The 14,238-nt window shown below is 46.2% G+C and overlaps 1 long non-coding RNA gene across 1 annotated transcript in view; it reads right to left on the bottom strand.

Annotated features, from left to right (window-relative positions):
• Nucleotides 1-14,238, bottom strand: part of LOC309383848 — a 498,138-nt gene that overhangs the window by 187,646 nt on the left and 296,254 nt on the right. The window lies entirely within an intron of this gene.

Genomic DNA, 14,238 nt, shown 5'->3' with positions numbered 1-14,238 from the left:
TTGTCACTGATCTCACTACTGGTCTTTATTTTGGAGTAAAGATAATGGAAGATGTGATCTGCAGGTGGAGGATGTTGGTATCTCCCCTTTGCCACGATGAGACCACTTCCTTGTCAAACTGCATATTACACAGAAGCCCTGGACTTCTGCACAGGCAATGGGCCTTTTGAAAGGATCTGTCCCAGGTGACTAATGGATTTGAGATTTTAGAGGACAAATGGGTCTTTTTTTTCCTGGCAATTTGGTTCTGCCTAGAACTTGCAAATGGCGAATCTGCTGAATGAAATTGGTTCAAGAAGGGCTCTGCCCCATTGCTGCTCCCAAGCCATTTTTCACTGAGGAGGGGAGGGGAATTAAGTAACTGAAAAGATGCTTATAGCAATAGTGATGGACCACCGAAAGTAGCCATGATGGAGTACTGAAAAATGCTCATATGTTGTAGTAGGAAGAGGAAATGGCCTTGAAGGACAGGAGGAAGAAATACTACTAAGTTAATAATCAGATAAAAGAAACCTCAGTCTGCGGCAGAATTGTAACCTGAGAAAACATCTCAGAAAATCTCTCTGAGGTCTCATAAAGATCAAGGAAGAGAGGGAAGGAGGAAGCATAATCAGACTTGCAAGATTCTGCTACTATATCTTTATAATAAAAATAATATGGGTCAGCATGACTTCAGTACCCAGTCTGGTCTACCTTTAATGGCTGACACATGTGAGCCTACATCAGAGGTGGGTTCCTACTGGTTGGTACCGGTTCGGTAGAACCGGTTCGTCAAATCTACCGAACAGGTTAGAGGAGTTTCCACCGGTGGATCCGGAAGTAAGTTCCGGAACACCTGCCCCGGCCCTGTCGCTTGCTCACTCATCCCCACCCATCCGGAAGCTGCTCCTTCGCTTGCTCCCCCCGCCCGTCTGCACTATCCTAGCCCCACCCACTGCTCACTGATTGGCTGGCTCACCAATTGCCCCGCCCGCCTCTAAGAACCCTATCTAAACCCACTTACCTTTTTTTCCGGCTTGGCTCTCTATTGCTGCCTGCCGACTGAGGAGGTAAGTAAGCTGCAACTAAGCATGGGGCGGGGGGGGGGCAGCAGCAGGCCATCTGGAGCGGCCTGCCACACCCTGCACTATAAGCGAGTCCGGTGACCTTTTGCGGCCTTGCAAGGATCCTGTGCTCACTTACAGTGCAGGGCCGCAGGGCCGCCAGAAAGCATGGGCGTGAGGTTGGAGATGGCAGCGGGAGCTTATGTGGTGCAGCCGGCTTCTTTGACAAGTTCGGGGACCTTGCAAGTCCTTTGCAAGGTCCCCGGACTTGCGTAAGATGCCTGGCCACCAGAAAGCATGGGCGTGGGGGTGGGGATGACGGCGGGAGCTTATGCGGCGTGTCCGGCATCTTTAAAAAGTTTGGGGACCTCGCAGGGACTTTGCAAGGTCCCTGGATTTGCCTAACATGCCTGGTCACCAGAAAGCACGGGCATGGGGGTGGGGTGTGTGTGGCAGGAGCTTACACAGTGCGGCTGGCATCTTTGACAGGTTTGGGGACCTTGCAAGCCTTTACAAGGTCCCCGGACTTGCCTAAGATGCCTGGCCGCCAGAAAGCATGGGCGCAGGGGTGGGGATGGCAGCGGGAGCTTACATGGCATGGCCGGTCTCCTAGGACCTCCTAGGTGCTGGCCGCATCATGCAAACTACCGTCCATCTCCCCATGCTCAGAAAAACAACTCCGGGAAGGTGCTTTGATGGCGGCAGGCATCCTAGAACCTGCCTGCTAGCAAATGACTTAGCCGGGCTTCCTTTTCTGAGCACAGGGAGACGGATGGTATTTTGTGCCATCCATCCCCCCTTGCTCAGAAAAGCAACTCTGGGAAGGTGCTTTGGTGGCAGCAGGCGTCCTAGAACCTGCCTGCTAGCAAAGGACTTGCACAGGCTTCCTTTTCTGAGCATGGGGAGATGGACGATAGTTTGCACCAGCTGTGCAGCGCAAACTACCGCCCGTCGCCCTGTGCTCAGAAAGCAAGTCCAGGCACAACCTCATAAAGCGGTGAGGAAAAATCCGCATTTAAAGATAGGACCCTTAACCCCGCTGAGGCCTGCCGCTCGAAGAAGCAGGCGGAGGAAGCAATCGCTCCTTGTTCCAGGTCGGTTTGGCTGCAGTGCTTACACTGTTTCCCGCCCGTTAGGCTTTTGCCAGGCTCCTTTTTCACCCCCCCCTTCTCTTTTTGAGGCTGCGGAGTTGACTAGTTTCCACATGCGTCGGTGGCCTTGACTCTTGGGGCTAACATGGAGGGGGAAGCGGAGGGGGAAGCGGCTTGGGAGGATTTTCTCCACAGGGTTTGGCGGAAAATCTCACAGTACGGGGGTTTTGCAAAACGGGGAGTTTCCCCTTAAGGCTCCACCGTGTTCCCACATTCTATATCTGGATGGGTTCGCCGGTTCGCTCCTTGCCTTGGTCAGGGCCTGTAGTGTACACGTAGTGGGCGAAAGGAGTGAAGGGGGGAGGGATACTGGACAGGGAAGTCCATCAGAGTTGGCCGGCTAATAAATTCAAATAGGTAAATAATTAAAAAAGAAACTTTGGGGGCTACAGGACTTGGGATCCTGGGGTCAATCCACAGATTGCAAATCGTGTTTCAGGTATCCCAAATTGGGGTGTCAGGCCTGTAATTCTGTTCCTTTTAGGATCTTTGGCCTGCCACATAATTAAAACATACATATTATGCTGTTTCATTGGTATAGTAGTTGGGAGGGGGGAATAGAAAGGAGTAGGATTGTGGAATGTATTGTTATGGATTTCTTAGAAGCTCAAGGTCGTCTTTTGTCTCCGCACCTCGACACCTGGCCGGAAGAAGAGGGGTGTACATGCCAGAGTGGAAGATGAAGATTGGACCATGTGATGAATTATGGGGTGTGGGGATAGATGATGAACTTTTAACTTGGGGAATTCACCGGATGTACCTTAGAGTTGAAATTTCACCAGCTTAATGCCAACATGCCTGTCTTATTAAATTGGAGTTTTAAGGACTACTTTGCCTTGGACAATGATTTAATTCTGCATGATATTTGGAACGCTGACATTATTTCAACTCTCCCATAATTTTTTTTCTTTCATCGGGGTACTGAATCCCAGTTCTGACCCAACCCTGGGCAGGACGAAATTTCAGTGAAGATGGAGGAGGGAAAGAATGCAGCAGAGAAAGCTAAGGATGATGGATCGCTTATTTTTGTCGAGACTATCTATGCACCTTCTAAAGAAATAGTTCAACAGGCAGAGGCGAGGGAAAAGGAACCGAAACCAAGATTTTCCTCACAGACGGAGTTAGACCTGCGAGAGGAAGTTTCGGGATTTATTGCTTCTCAGGAATGCCTGCTGGAAGGAGGGGGGCCCCCCAAGGGAACTCTGACAGACGGCTGGAGCATGGGGAGAAGAGCAAATGAATGGAGATCTCAGACACTCTCACGCAGCCAGTCTTTGATGGGCCTTCAGGACCAATTCCGACGCCTAAATGTGAGTGAACAAAAACCCCTGGGGCCCCCAGAACCACCCGGGTGGAGGCTAGCAAAGCCCACATTATCCTTCCCCAGCAGAGAAACTGCTGCGCAGTGGAGCGGAGACCTTGGGTCTTTCCACACAGCCATCAGCGAATCAGCACCCTCCCCTCTTGGAGTGAAAAAAAGTTGGGAAGTAAAACTTAACCAGCTGAAAGGGGCCTGGAACACTTTCACCTCCCCCCCTCTGCAAAGCGATGGCTCTGGACCCATCAATCAAGCCAATTCAGGTTGGGCTTTCTTCCCGGGTCATGGATGGGCTCAATGCCAGTGGACGCCTGCCCCTTCCCAACCAATGGCGCCACCCCAAATAGCTGCTCAGAGGCAGAGCCAAGGAATGGGACCACCACAGGGCCCAGCCCCCCCACCAATGCCTCAGCAGGCTTTTGCCCAACCGATGGGTGTGGCCCCACAAAGAAGCTTACCACCCCAAGCAGCAGGTCAACAGGTTGCTCAGGTTCAACCACAAGCACCCCCTCCTCCTCCCACACCCCCAAGGTTCCGTGCAACCTATGATGGCAGCCGAGACAAACTAGCTTACTTTATGAATCGAGTGTTGGCATACGTTGACCAAGTAGGCCCACAATACCTGACGGATCGAGAACTGATCCAAGAAATAGCAGAGGGGATGAATGAAGGAGAGGCAGCACAATGGATAGCGGAACTCCATGAAGAAGCAGCTCCTGAGTTAGATGACATAACGGGGTTCATCCAACTGATGCGGGCCCGATTTTACGATGTGGCCCAACAGGTAGATGCTGAAGACCAGATCCAGGAATTACGACAGGGGGGTCGGCCGGTCAAAGAATTAGTTTGGGAATTCCGGAGAATAGCTGGAAGACTACGTTACTGGCCAGAGAGACTATTGGTCTATACGTTCAAAAAGGCCTTAGATCCCAAACTGAAACAAGCTTGTGCCGTAAGGGGGACCCCAGATCGTATCCAAGAATGGTACACCACTGCAATCATACTGGACCACGAGATTAATACCTATCCAAAGCCTGGTACCAGAACCCCTGAAAAAAAACCGTTAGCCCACCGAACGCAGAGGCAGCAAACTGAAAAGCTCCCGCCAACCCCTCGTTCCTGGGCCCCCAAAATAAAGTGCTACCGTTGTGGTCAGCTTGGCCACCCGGCATCTACATGCTGGGCTCCAGCCCCAGTTCCACAACCACGCCAACCACCTGCCAGCACAGTCAAGAAAACCCCCAGAAAACCCCCAGAAAAAAGTCGTCTGGCACAACAGCCAGCAGGGGCAGAGAGCGGAGCCACTGAAAACGCCCTGGACACTTCAGAGGAGGAAGGGGAAGGAAACCCAGAAGACGACCCAATGGTGAGTGCACCTATCCGCCCCTTCCAAATAAAAGCCAAACTCCAAATACCGAAAACGGGGGTAGAAGGGGAAGTTGGGGTGATTATAGATACCGGCTGCACCCGATGCTTAATCAGCATGTCAATAGTGGAGCAACTAGGTATACGCACCAGACCCCTGAAACAACCCATTCCGTTTGAGCAAGTGGATGGAACCCTAATTGGGGGAGCTCCGGCTACAAAGATCACTGAGTTAGTAAAACTGGTGATAGGCCGCCACTATGAGTTCCTCAGATTCATCGTGGCCCCTGGAATGCAGGAGTCAGTTATCCTAGGGCTTGCATGGTTGGACAAGTGGGAACCTACCATAAAGTGGGAGGATGGCGTTAGAAAGGTGACTATTGGACTTGGGCCGTTACCACCAGTGGAACCAAAAGGCCACCCAGGAACATTGGAACCTAACAGCCCAACCCATCCAGAACCTGCAGCAACCGCAGCAGACACTAAACTTCCGGGAATCCAACGAGTCCCAAAGATCTATTGGGATCTGGCGGAGGTGTTCAGTGAGGAAGACGGAAACTACCTTCCACCTCACCGCGCCACAGATTGTGCCATAGAGTTCAAACCTGGGGTAACCTTACCAAAGCCCAAAATGTACTCTATGACGCCTAAAGAGATGATAGAATTGAGGAAGTACATCGACACCAATTTGAAAAGAGGGTTTATTGAACCAGCAAAATCAAAAGTAGCAGCCCCAGTGCTCTTCAGGGAAAAGAAAGATGGGGGGGTTCGCCTCTGTGTGGACTTACGAGCTTTGAATGCGGTATGCGAAAAGAATACCTATCCCCTCCCTCTCATGAAAGATATGTTGAACCACTTGGCTAAGGGAAAGATCTTCACCAAGCTGGATTTGAGAGAGGCGTATTACCGTATACGAATCCGGAAAGGGGATGAGTGGAAGACCGCTTTTAATACTCCCTTAGGCAGCTTCCAATATAAAGTCATGCCTTTCGGACTACAAGGAGCACCCGCAGTATTCATGCAGTACATAAATGAAGTGCTACACGACCACCTGTACCGCGGAGTACTCGTTTATTTAGATGACATCTTGATCTTCTCTGAGACCATGGAAGAACATGTGAAACTGGTACGGCAAGTCCTGAAAAAACTTCTAGCTGCCAAACTTTATGCAAAATTGTCAAAGTGTGAATTCCACAAGACCTCGCTAGATTATCTGGGATATCGTATCTCCAATGAAGGAGTAGAAATGGACCCAGAAAAAGTGAAAGCGGTGTTAGATTGGAAACCTCCAAGCACTCGCAAACAATTACAAAGCTTCCTTGGATTTGCAAACTTTTATAGGCAGTTTATTCCAACCTTTGCTGAAATTGCCCTACCATTGACTGACCTATTAAGAACGGGGCCTTCCCCTACTAAACCAAAAGCAAACCAACCATTAAAATGGACAATCGACTGTCAAAAGGCTTTTGAGAAATTAAAACGGCTCTTTGCCCAAGAACCCATATTGCAACACCCCGATCCAGAGCGACCTTTCATAATCCAAACGGATGCCAGTGATGTCGCGATAGCTGCGGTGCTACTACAAAAGAATAAAGAAGGCCACCTCTTACCATGCGCTTACATCTCCAAGAAACTCACCACTACGGAAAGAAGGTGGCCCATTTGGGAGAAGGAGGCATTCGCGATCAGATGGAGCATGCTCACCTGGAGGCATCTCCTGGAAGGGGGGGATATACCATTCGAGGTATGGACTGATCATAAAAACCTCGAAACTCTCCTTGCCCATCGAAAGTTATCCCCCAAACAGGTCCGTTGGGCCCAATATTTCCAAAGGTTCAAATTTGAAATTAAACACATCCCCGCAGGGAAGAACTTATTAGCAGATGCACTGTCGAGAAAACCCCAGTTTGACAGTAAGAAGGAAGAAATTTTCCACCCCATCATATCTCCTTCTCACCAAAAGGCAGCTCAAGTCACCAGTCGAAGCCAAGATAAACTGAGAACCGAACTGAAAGCAGCCCTCCAGACAGACCCATGGTTCAACAACAACAAAGACATCCTAACGATTAATGATGGCGTAGCCTGGAAGGGATCCAAACTGTACGTCCCTGCAGAAATGAGATTGCAAGTGCTACAGCGGAGTCATGATGCGAAACTAGGAGGTCATTTCGGATTCCTGAAAACTCTCCACCTCGCTAGACGTCAATTTTGGTGGCCAAAGATGAGGTCGGAGGTGGAAGATTATGTAAAAAGCTGTGCTACTTGTGCAACAATGAAAACCCGTCCGGGAAAGCCCCCTGGACTACTACAACAAGTGGCCAACCCTAGCCGACCATGGGAAGAGATAGCAATGGACTTCATTGTCGAACTTCCAGATAGCAGTGGTAATAAAGTAATCTGGACAGTTATTGATTTGTTTTCCAAGCAAGCACACTTTATCGCTTGTTCAAGCCTACCGTCCGCAAAGAAATTAGCGAAAATGTTTGTGAAACACATTTATCGCCTACATGGAGTTCCAAAAAGGATCATTTCAGATCGTGGAGTTCAATTCACCGCCAAGTTCTGGAGAGAATTCCTAAAATCGATCGGGTCCACGCAGGGACTCAGCTCAGCATTTCATCCCAGCACAAATGGGGCAGCAGAGAGGGCCAATGCGATGGTGGAACAGTATATCCGGTGTTATGTGGACTATCAGCAAGACAATTGGTCGGACTTGCTACCTTTCGCTGAAGTAGCATATAATAATACGGTTCACAGCAGTACCGGATTAACTCCTTTCCAGATTACCAGTGGCATGGAATTCGTTCCCATGCCTGAACTACCTAAGGAACCTCCCTCATCCATGTCCCTGAATGAATGGCTGGAGGCACTAAAGAAGGGATGGGAGAATACCAAAAAGGCGCTAACAGATGCGGCAGAAGCCTACAAGAAGCAAGCTGATAAACATCGTTCCCTACAACCCCCCTTTCGAGTGGGGGACAAAGTTTTTTTGTCTACTAAATACATAAGATTAAAGATGCCTAGTAAGAAATTAGGTCCAAAATTTTTAGGTCCTTTCCCAATAGAAAAGATAATTAACCCAGTTACAGTTCGACTCAGCCTACCCAGACTCTTAGGGAAAATTTACCCGGTATTCCATTGTAGCTTATTGAAGCCGGTAAGGGAGTCTAGCACGAGACCATCCACCCAAACTCCACCTCCTCCCGTAGTGGTAGAAGGGGAAACACATTATGAAGTGAAAAAAATATTAGATTCCAGGCTGTATAGAGGTCGTTTACAATATTTAGTGCATTGGAAGGGATACCCTTTGTCAGAAGCTACGTGGGTGAAAAGTTGGGATCTGAAAGCAGATAAATTAGTGAAGCAATTCCATGAGAAATTCCCTGATAAGCCAAAGGGTCCCCCTGGGGGAGGAAGAGGTGGTTAAATTTTGATAGTTAACATTTATGTTATTCTCTTTCCAGGAAACGGTTTTTCTCTTGAGGAGAGGCCGCCTGTCAGGCCTGTAATTCTGTTCCTTTTAGGATCTTTGGCCTGCCACATAATTAAAACATACATATTATGCTGTTTCATTGGTATAGTAGTTGGGAGGGGGGAATAGAAAGGAGTAGGATTGTGGAATGTATTGTTATGGATTTCTTAGAAGCTCAAGGTCGTCTTTTGTCTCCGCACCTCGACACCTGGCCGGAAGAAGAGGGGTGTACATGCCAGAGTGGAAGATGAAGATTGGACCATGTGATGAATTATGGGGTGTGGGGATAGATGATGAACTTTTAACTTGGGGAATTCACCGGATGTACCTTAGAGTTGAAATTTCACCAGCTTAATGCCAACATGCCTGTCTTATTAAATTGGAGTTTTAAGGACTACTTTGCCTTGGACAATGATTTAATTCTGCATGATATTTGGAACGCTGACATGGGGTTTACTCAACCGGAATCCAATCAACCCTATTGTGGTTTAGTGGGACAGATGAAAACCAGGACTAATGCTAAGATTGTTTAGCTCTTGCGTGACTCATGCTCCTGCAAGAGATCAGCATCTTTTGCAAATTCAGAATGTTAAAAGGGTCTTTATCAGAAGGAACCTATATGTACTTGCAAGTAAAGTAAAAGCCAGATTACATGCAAAGACAACATCCTCACCAAAGTTTTTTTAAAAATAAATATTCTTGAAAGGGTAAAGAGGAATGACTTGTGTGAGAATCACCAATTGTAATCCATCATTTAGATACTTCCAATTTGTTCTGCATGTCCATAACTGAGTTTGTCTATTTATTAAATTTATATACCTCCCATCTCACTAGCTTAACTGATTCGGGACTGCTTATAATGCTATAAAAGCTAATAGACAAGCATTAAAATTAACAATTAAATGAAGGCTAAAAATCCATGAGGATGAAACACTGCAGGGATGGTCTTTTTATGTTTGTCTCTTAGGGACAGCACCACACCTCCATATTTTCTCTCAGCCCCTGCTTTGATTTATTTATTTGATCAAATTTTGAAACCAACCATCTCCCTCAAAGGGACTCCATACAAATAAAACATTAAAACCTAAAAAAAAAGCATATAAAATTTGAAAGAGGCAAAGATGATTAAAATGCTAAAACTGAATTAAAATTAAAACTTTCAGTTTTCCCTTGCATCAAGGCTCTCCAACAGAAGAGACTGTTGATAGCTCCAGGTTGTAATGAGGGGTCCTGGGTGCTCTCTGAGCTTGGTGGTTTTCTTGCAGATGTTTCATTACCAAATTAGGTAACATCATCAGTGCTAGAAGGGAGTGGGGTTGGGGGGGGGGAAGGAGGAGAAAGATAGAAGGACAAAAAGGAGAAAGAGAGGGAGAAAGAGGAGGTGGAGGTCTCCTAGTAGGATCCTTGCTGCTTTCTGAGCTTGGTGGTTTTCTTACAGACATTTCATTACCAAACTAAGTAACATCATCAGTGCTAGAAAGAGTGGGATATATTGAGAGGAGGAAAAGGAGTGGGGGGGGGAAGGGAGATGACAGCAGGGTCCTTGGTGTTCCCTGAGCTTTGTGGTTTTCTTGCAGACATTTCATGACCCAGCTAGGTATCTCACATCAATGATAATAAAACATCTGCAAGCAAACCATTTATTAAATTTATATGCCTCCTGCCTCGTGGTCATCAAGAACTCCTCATCAGGACCTTTCACAATGACCGGCCTCAGAATTACATCTTCACAATCTCAAATTTTATTTATTGTGTAGAGAATATTTTAATGGTTTTATTTTAATTTATTATGTATATAATATTTTAATGGTTTTATTTTATTTTATTGTATGTAAAACAGTGACGTGCAGTCAGGTGAGGCAGGTGAGGCACAGCCTCACCACTCTCATCATGAAAAAAAAAGTAAAAGGAAAAAGCTGAGCTAGTTGCTGCCTCACCGTGGATGACTCTGCTTAACCTCACTGGTGCTCTCCCTCCCCAAGTGTAGTGACTTCCTCCCCAGGCCCCCATTCATTTCTCTCTCACACACACACAGCTGGATAAAACTATATAAAAATCTAGCCCAGCTTCACTGATTACAAGTTTGAAAAGGCAACATGGCTCCACCTGCAATCAAACTACACTTGGGGAGGGAGAGCACAAGCGAGCACTGAGGAGACCACAGGAGGACGCAGGAAGCCAGGCAAAGAGCCATGCTGTAGTACACACACTTCCCCCCAGCCTCTTTCTTTTGGAAGGCTCGGCTCGGCTCCCCTCTGGCTTCTCTGCCTTTCCTCTCACCCCAGCCTGCCAGCAGGAGGTGGTGGGTGGGCTTTATTGTGTTCCAGGCATTTCCCACCCAGACAGCAGGCTGCATTTGCAATGGTGGAGGTGTTTGGGAAAGGCAGCAGGGGAATGGGGGGGGGGATGGCAGAGGAGCTGCTTTCAAGCCACTGGAAAAGATATCCAATCCAACTTTTGTGTGTGTGTGGATTTGTTTGAGAGTGAGTGAGAGAGGGAAGGGGTAGGAGAGATAGTCCAATCCTTTTACTTTACTTTAATTCATATTTCTAGACCACCCCCTCCCCCAGAAGGGACTCGGGGCGGTGTACAGTTAATCCAACTTCTCTCTCTCTCACTGTGTGTGTGTGTGTGTGCGTGTGTGTGTGTGTGTGTGTTTGAGAGAGGGGGAGGAAGGGAGAGAGGGAGGAAGGAGGGGAAGAAGAAGAAAAAGAAAAAGAAAGAAGGAGCAAAGGAGAAAAACAAATGCTGTCGCTTTAAATTGGAACTGAGCATGCCTGGCTGTGGAATTCTGGGAGTTGAAGTCCACAAGTCTAAAAATATTTGAAACCCAGCACTGTGTCAGTGCCTCACCAGTCATAAACCTCACCGCACGTCACTGATGAAGAATATATTTTTTAACAATTATTTTTAGGGAATTTTTATTTATTTATTGTTTATAGAATGTTTATTACAATAAATGTTATTCCTTTTTGCAAATGCTTTATTTGTGATGCAATATGTTGCTTTTAAGTGTGCAGGTTGGTGCATGGTTTATGTGTCTCAAAGTGGCTGCTTTTTTATGGGCAGGCGTGGTTGGTGCAAGGCAGCTTTGCCAGATTTTGTGTGTTTCTGTGTGATGGGTGTGTGTAATGTCCTGCATTTATCTACGCATTAATAATGATCAAGAACTAATAATATTTCCTTATACATTTTAGTGACCTTTCCTTACATAATTGGTGTTTTCTTTCATACTTTTAGATTTCTAATTGTTGTTTCTGTTAGTTAGCAATTGATAAAACAAATCCCACGTGAAAAAGTATTCAAAGCCTTCTTGATTTTAATTGTCAATTTATTCATTCCTGCACATTCTAATATTTATTCATTTTCATATCTTTGTTTTTTCCACTGTTGTGCAAACACAATTCCAGCAGCTGTTAACATGTGTAAAATTAAATATGTATTGTATTCCCTTTGAAATACAAGTAGTAAGTAGTAGCTACTTACCTTCTGTAAGTAGCTCTTTTATTGTTTTGTGTACTTATTTTAATCTTATTTAAGTAGTAAGTGCACAAAATAATAAATTTCTTTTTTTATATCTTCTTTTTGTAGATCATCCATTGGGGCAAAAAATTCAGTGACATTGTCTTGGCCACTCCCACCTGGTCACATGGCCGGCAAGCCACTCCCATTCGGTCCCATGGCTAGAAGCCACTCCCACACGGTCACATGGCCAGCAAGCCACTCCCACAAAGCAGGCCACACCTACAGAAGAGGTTCCAAATTTTTTTGAAACCCATCACTGGCCTACATACTGATAACAGAAGTGGACAAGGATTAGTTCTCCTCTGTGCTTATATTATCTGCATACTGTCCAGTGATATCCAAACCTCTCTAGAGAAAATTTGGCAGAGCAACAGGTTTCTTTGTGGATAAAGATGTTCATGTTTATGGTGACTCACAAAAGACTTCCCATGGATGTCTGATCTTAAAATAAACCCTTCCAACAACAGTGGAAATAGATGGAAGCCTGGAGGCTGTACAGAAAACTGTCAGACTTAACTTTCAGCTTGGCCTTTCCACTTAGTAGCAGTTCTGAGTTTGTCATGAAGTTTCACCAGCTGAAAGAAATTGTGAAGCTGCCTCTTCCTCAGCATCTCAAGAAACAAGGACCATTCAGGCCCTGTAAACATTTCAGAGCAGTATGCCTCCTTCTCTCATCTTTTTCCCATGACCATCTATCCCAGGGAGCCATTTCAGCAGACAAGAGACTGGTAGGTACACATAATCCTTGTCAAGCTTCACAATTGCATGCTAGCAGGAAAAAGTCTGTGACATCCATGGGGGGTTGACAGACCTGTCCCTGGTGGTCCATCCATTCCCCCAATTTAGCCAGTGGCAGGAAAGGACAGGAAATGAGTCCATGACCTTGATCTCTTCTTCCCAGTATGTTTGCTTAACCAGCTATTTCATCACACCCTAGAGAGGTAGGAGCTCCCGTTGTCTCTTTTATTGTGAACAAGACCACTTTGTGTCTAGGCCTCAGGGCATGAGGGGCCAGGCCCAGACCTGAGAAACCCAACATTCATCCTTCCCAGACTGATCATCAACCAGAAGCAGAATAACATCAGCTACTGGTTGCCATTAAAAAGGAAGGAGGAGCAGGTAATTTGTTGCCCTATACGTTAATGGAAAACAAGCTCTGGTTGGGTGACTTTATGGTCAACAGCTATATGCACATCACTAGAATTTCTGTACAAAGAACCTTGAGACAAGAGTTTCAATGGAGTCTTATGTTTTCATGCATTGAAATACAAGTGCTGAGCCTTTTCTAGCCTCTCATATTTGGGAGAACATCTAATGCAATGAGTCTCTGGACTGTGGAGTTTACTGCACAAGTGGCACTTGAGCTCCTCAGTATCCCTTTCACGTCCCTTTTAATGAAACCTGGACCAGTTTATGGCTTTCAAATCAAAATCTGAAATCCACAATTTGATGGGCTTCGTTATGTTATTTCTGGTTCTCTTGAAGATCTATCCTGGGGATTTTAAAATAAGGAACGGTATAAAGCTTGTGAGTCCAGAAAGTTCCAGTCGTGATTTTTGTGGCCATATTTATAGATGGAGTGGAACTGCTTGGACGTGTTGTTTGAGGTGTGACCGTTCTTGGCATAATATGCACAGTTCCGAGTGCTACTTCTCAAAAAAGACATGAGAAAAGGACACCATCGAGCTGAAAAAGGAGAAAAGGCCCACACGATTAGGTGGTGAAATGGGAATGGTGTGATCTTTGGAGTTTGTGAGTTGAGAAACTGGGCTAGTGAAGAGGAGCAGGATACAAATTTATAAAGTTACACAAGATGTCCAAAAGCAGCTAGATAGGGTGATGTTTTTCCCCCCATTTCTTGTAAAACCTCAAGTCATCTAGAGAAGCTGAATAATGAGAAATGCAGATAGACCACGAAAAAGAAAACAAAACTCTCAAATTAAAGACAAAATCCACTTTTTTTCATGATGGACAATGGTCCCCAGTTTGGGTTGCTTAAGAAAAAAGCTTAGAGAAAGCCATAACAGAAGAGGTATCCCCACTTCAAACAGCAATTGTGGGCTACTATGTTTGGAGGCTTCCCTACATTAACACAAAATGTCTCTTTGGATAACATGACACTGAAAACTATGCTACTTTCCTGATATGTTGCAAGCTGGTGACTTCTCTCCAGAACAGCGTGTGATATGATAGTTGCAATCTGATACGGCTCTTGGTACAGCGCAGGGGTGTCAAACTCACATCGTCCCGATGGCATCATGTGACATATCAGGACTTCCCCCCCTTTGCTAAACCTGGTGTGGGCGTGGCCAGTGTGTGATGCATCTGGCCCTGGGCCTGGAGTTAGATAGCCCTGGTATAGCT

The sequence above is a fragment of the Natrix helvetica genome (assembly GCF_964273705.1).
Source record: "Natrix helvetica genome assembly, chromosome: 1".
Classification (NCBI taxonomy): domain Eukaryota; kingdom Metazoa; phylum Chordata; class Lepidosauria; order Squamata; family Natricidae; genus Natrix; species Natrix helvetica.
This window is presented reverse-complemented; position numbering and strand designations above follow the sequence as displayed.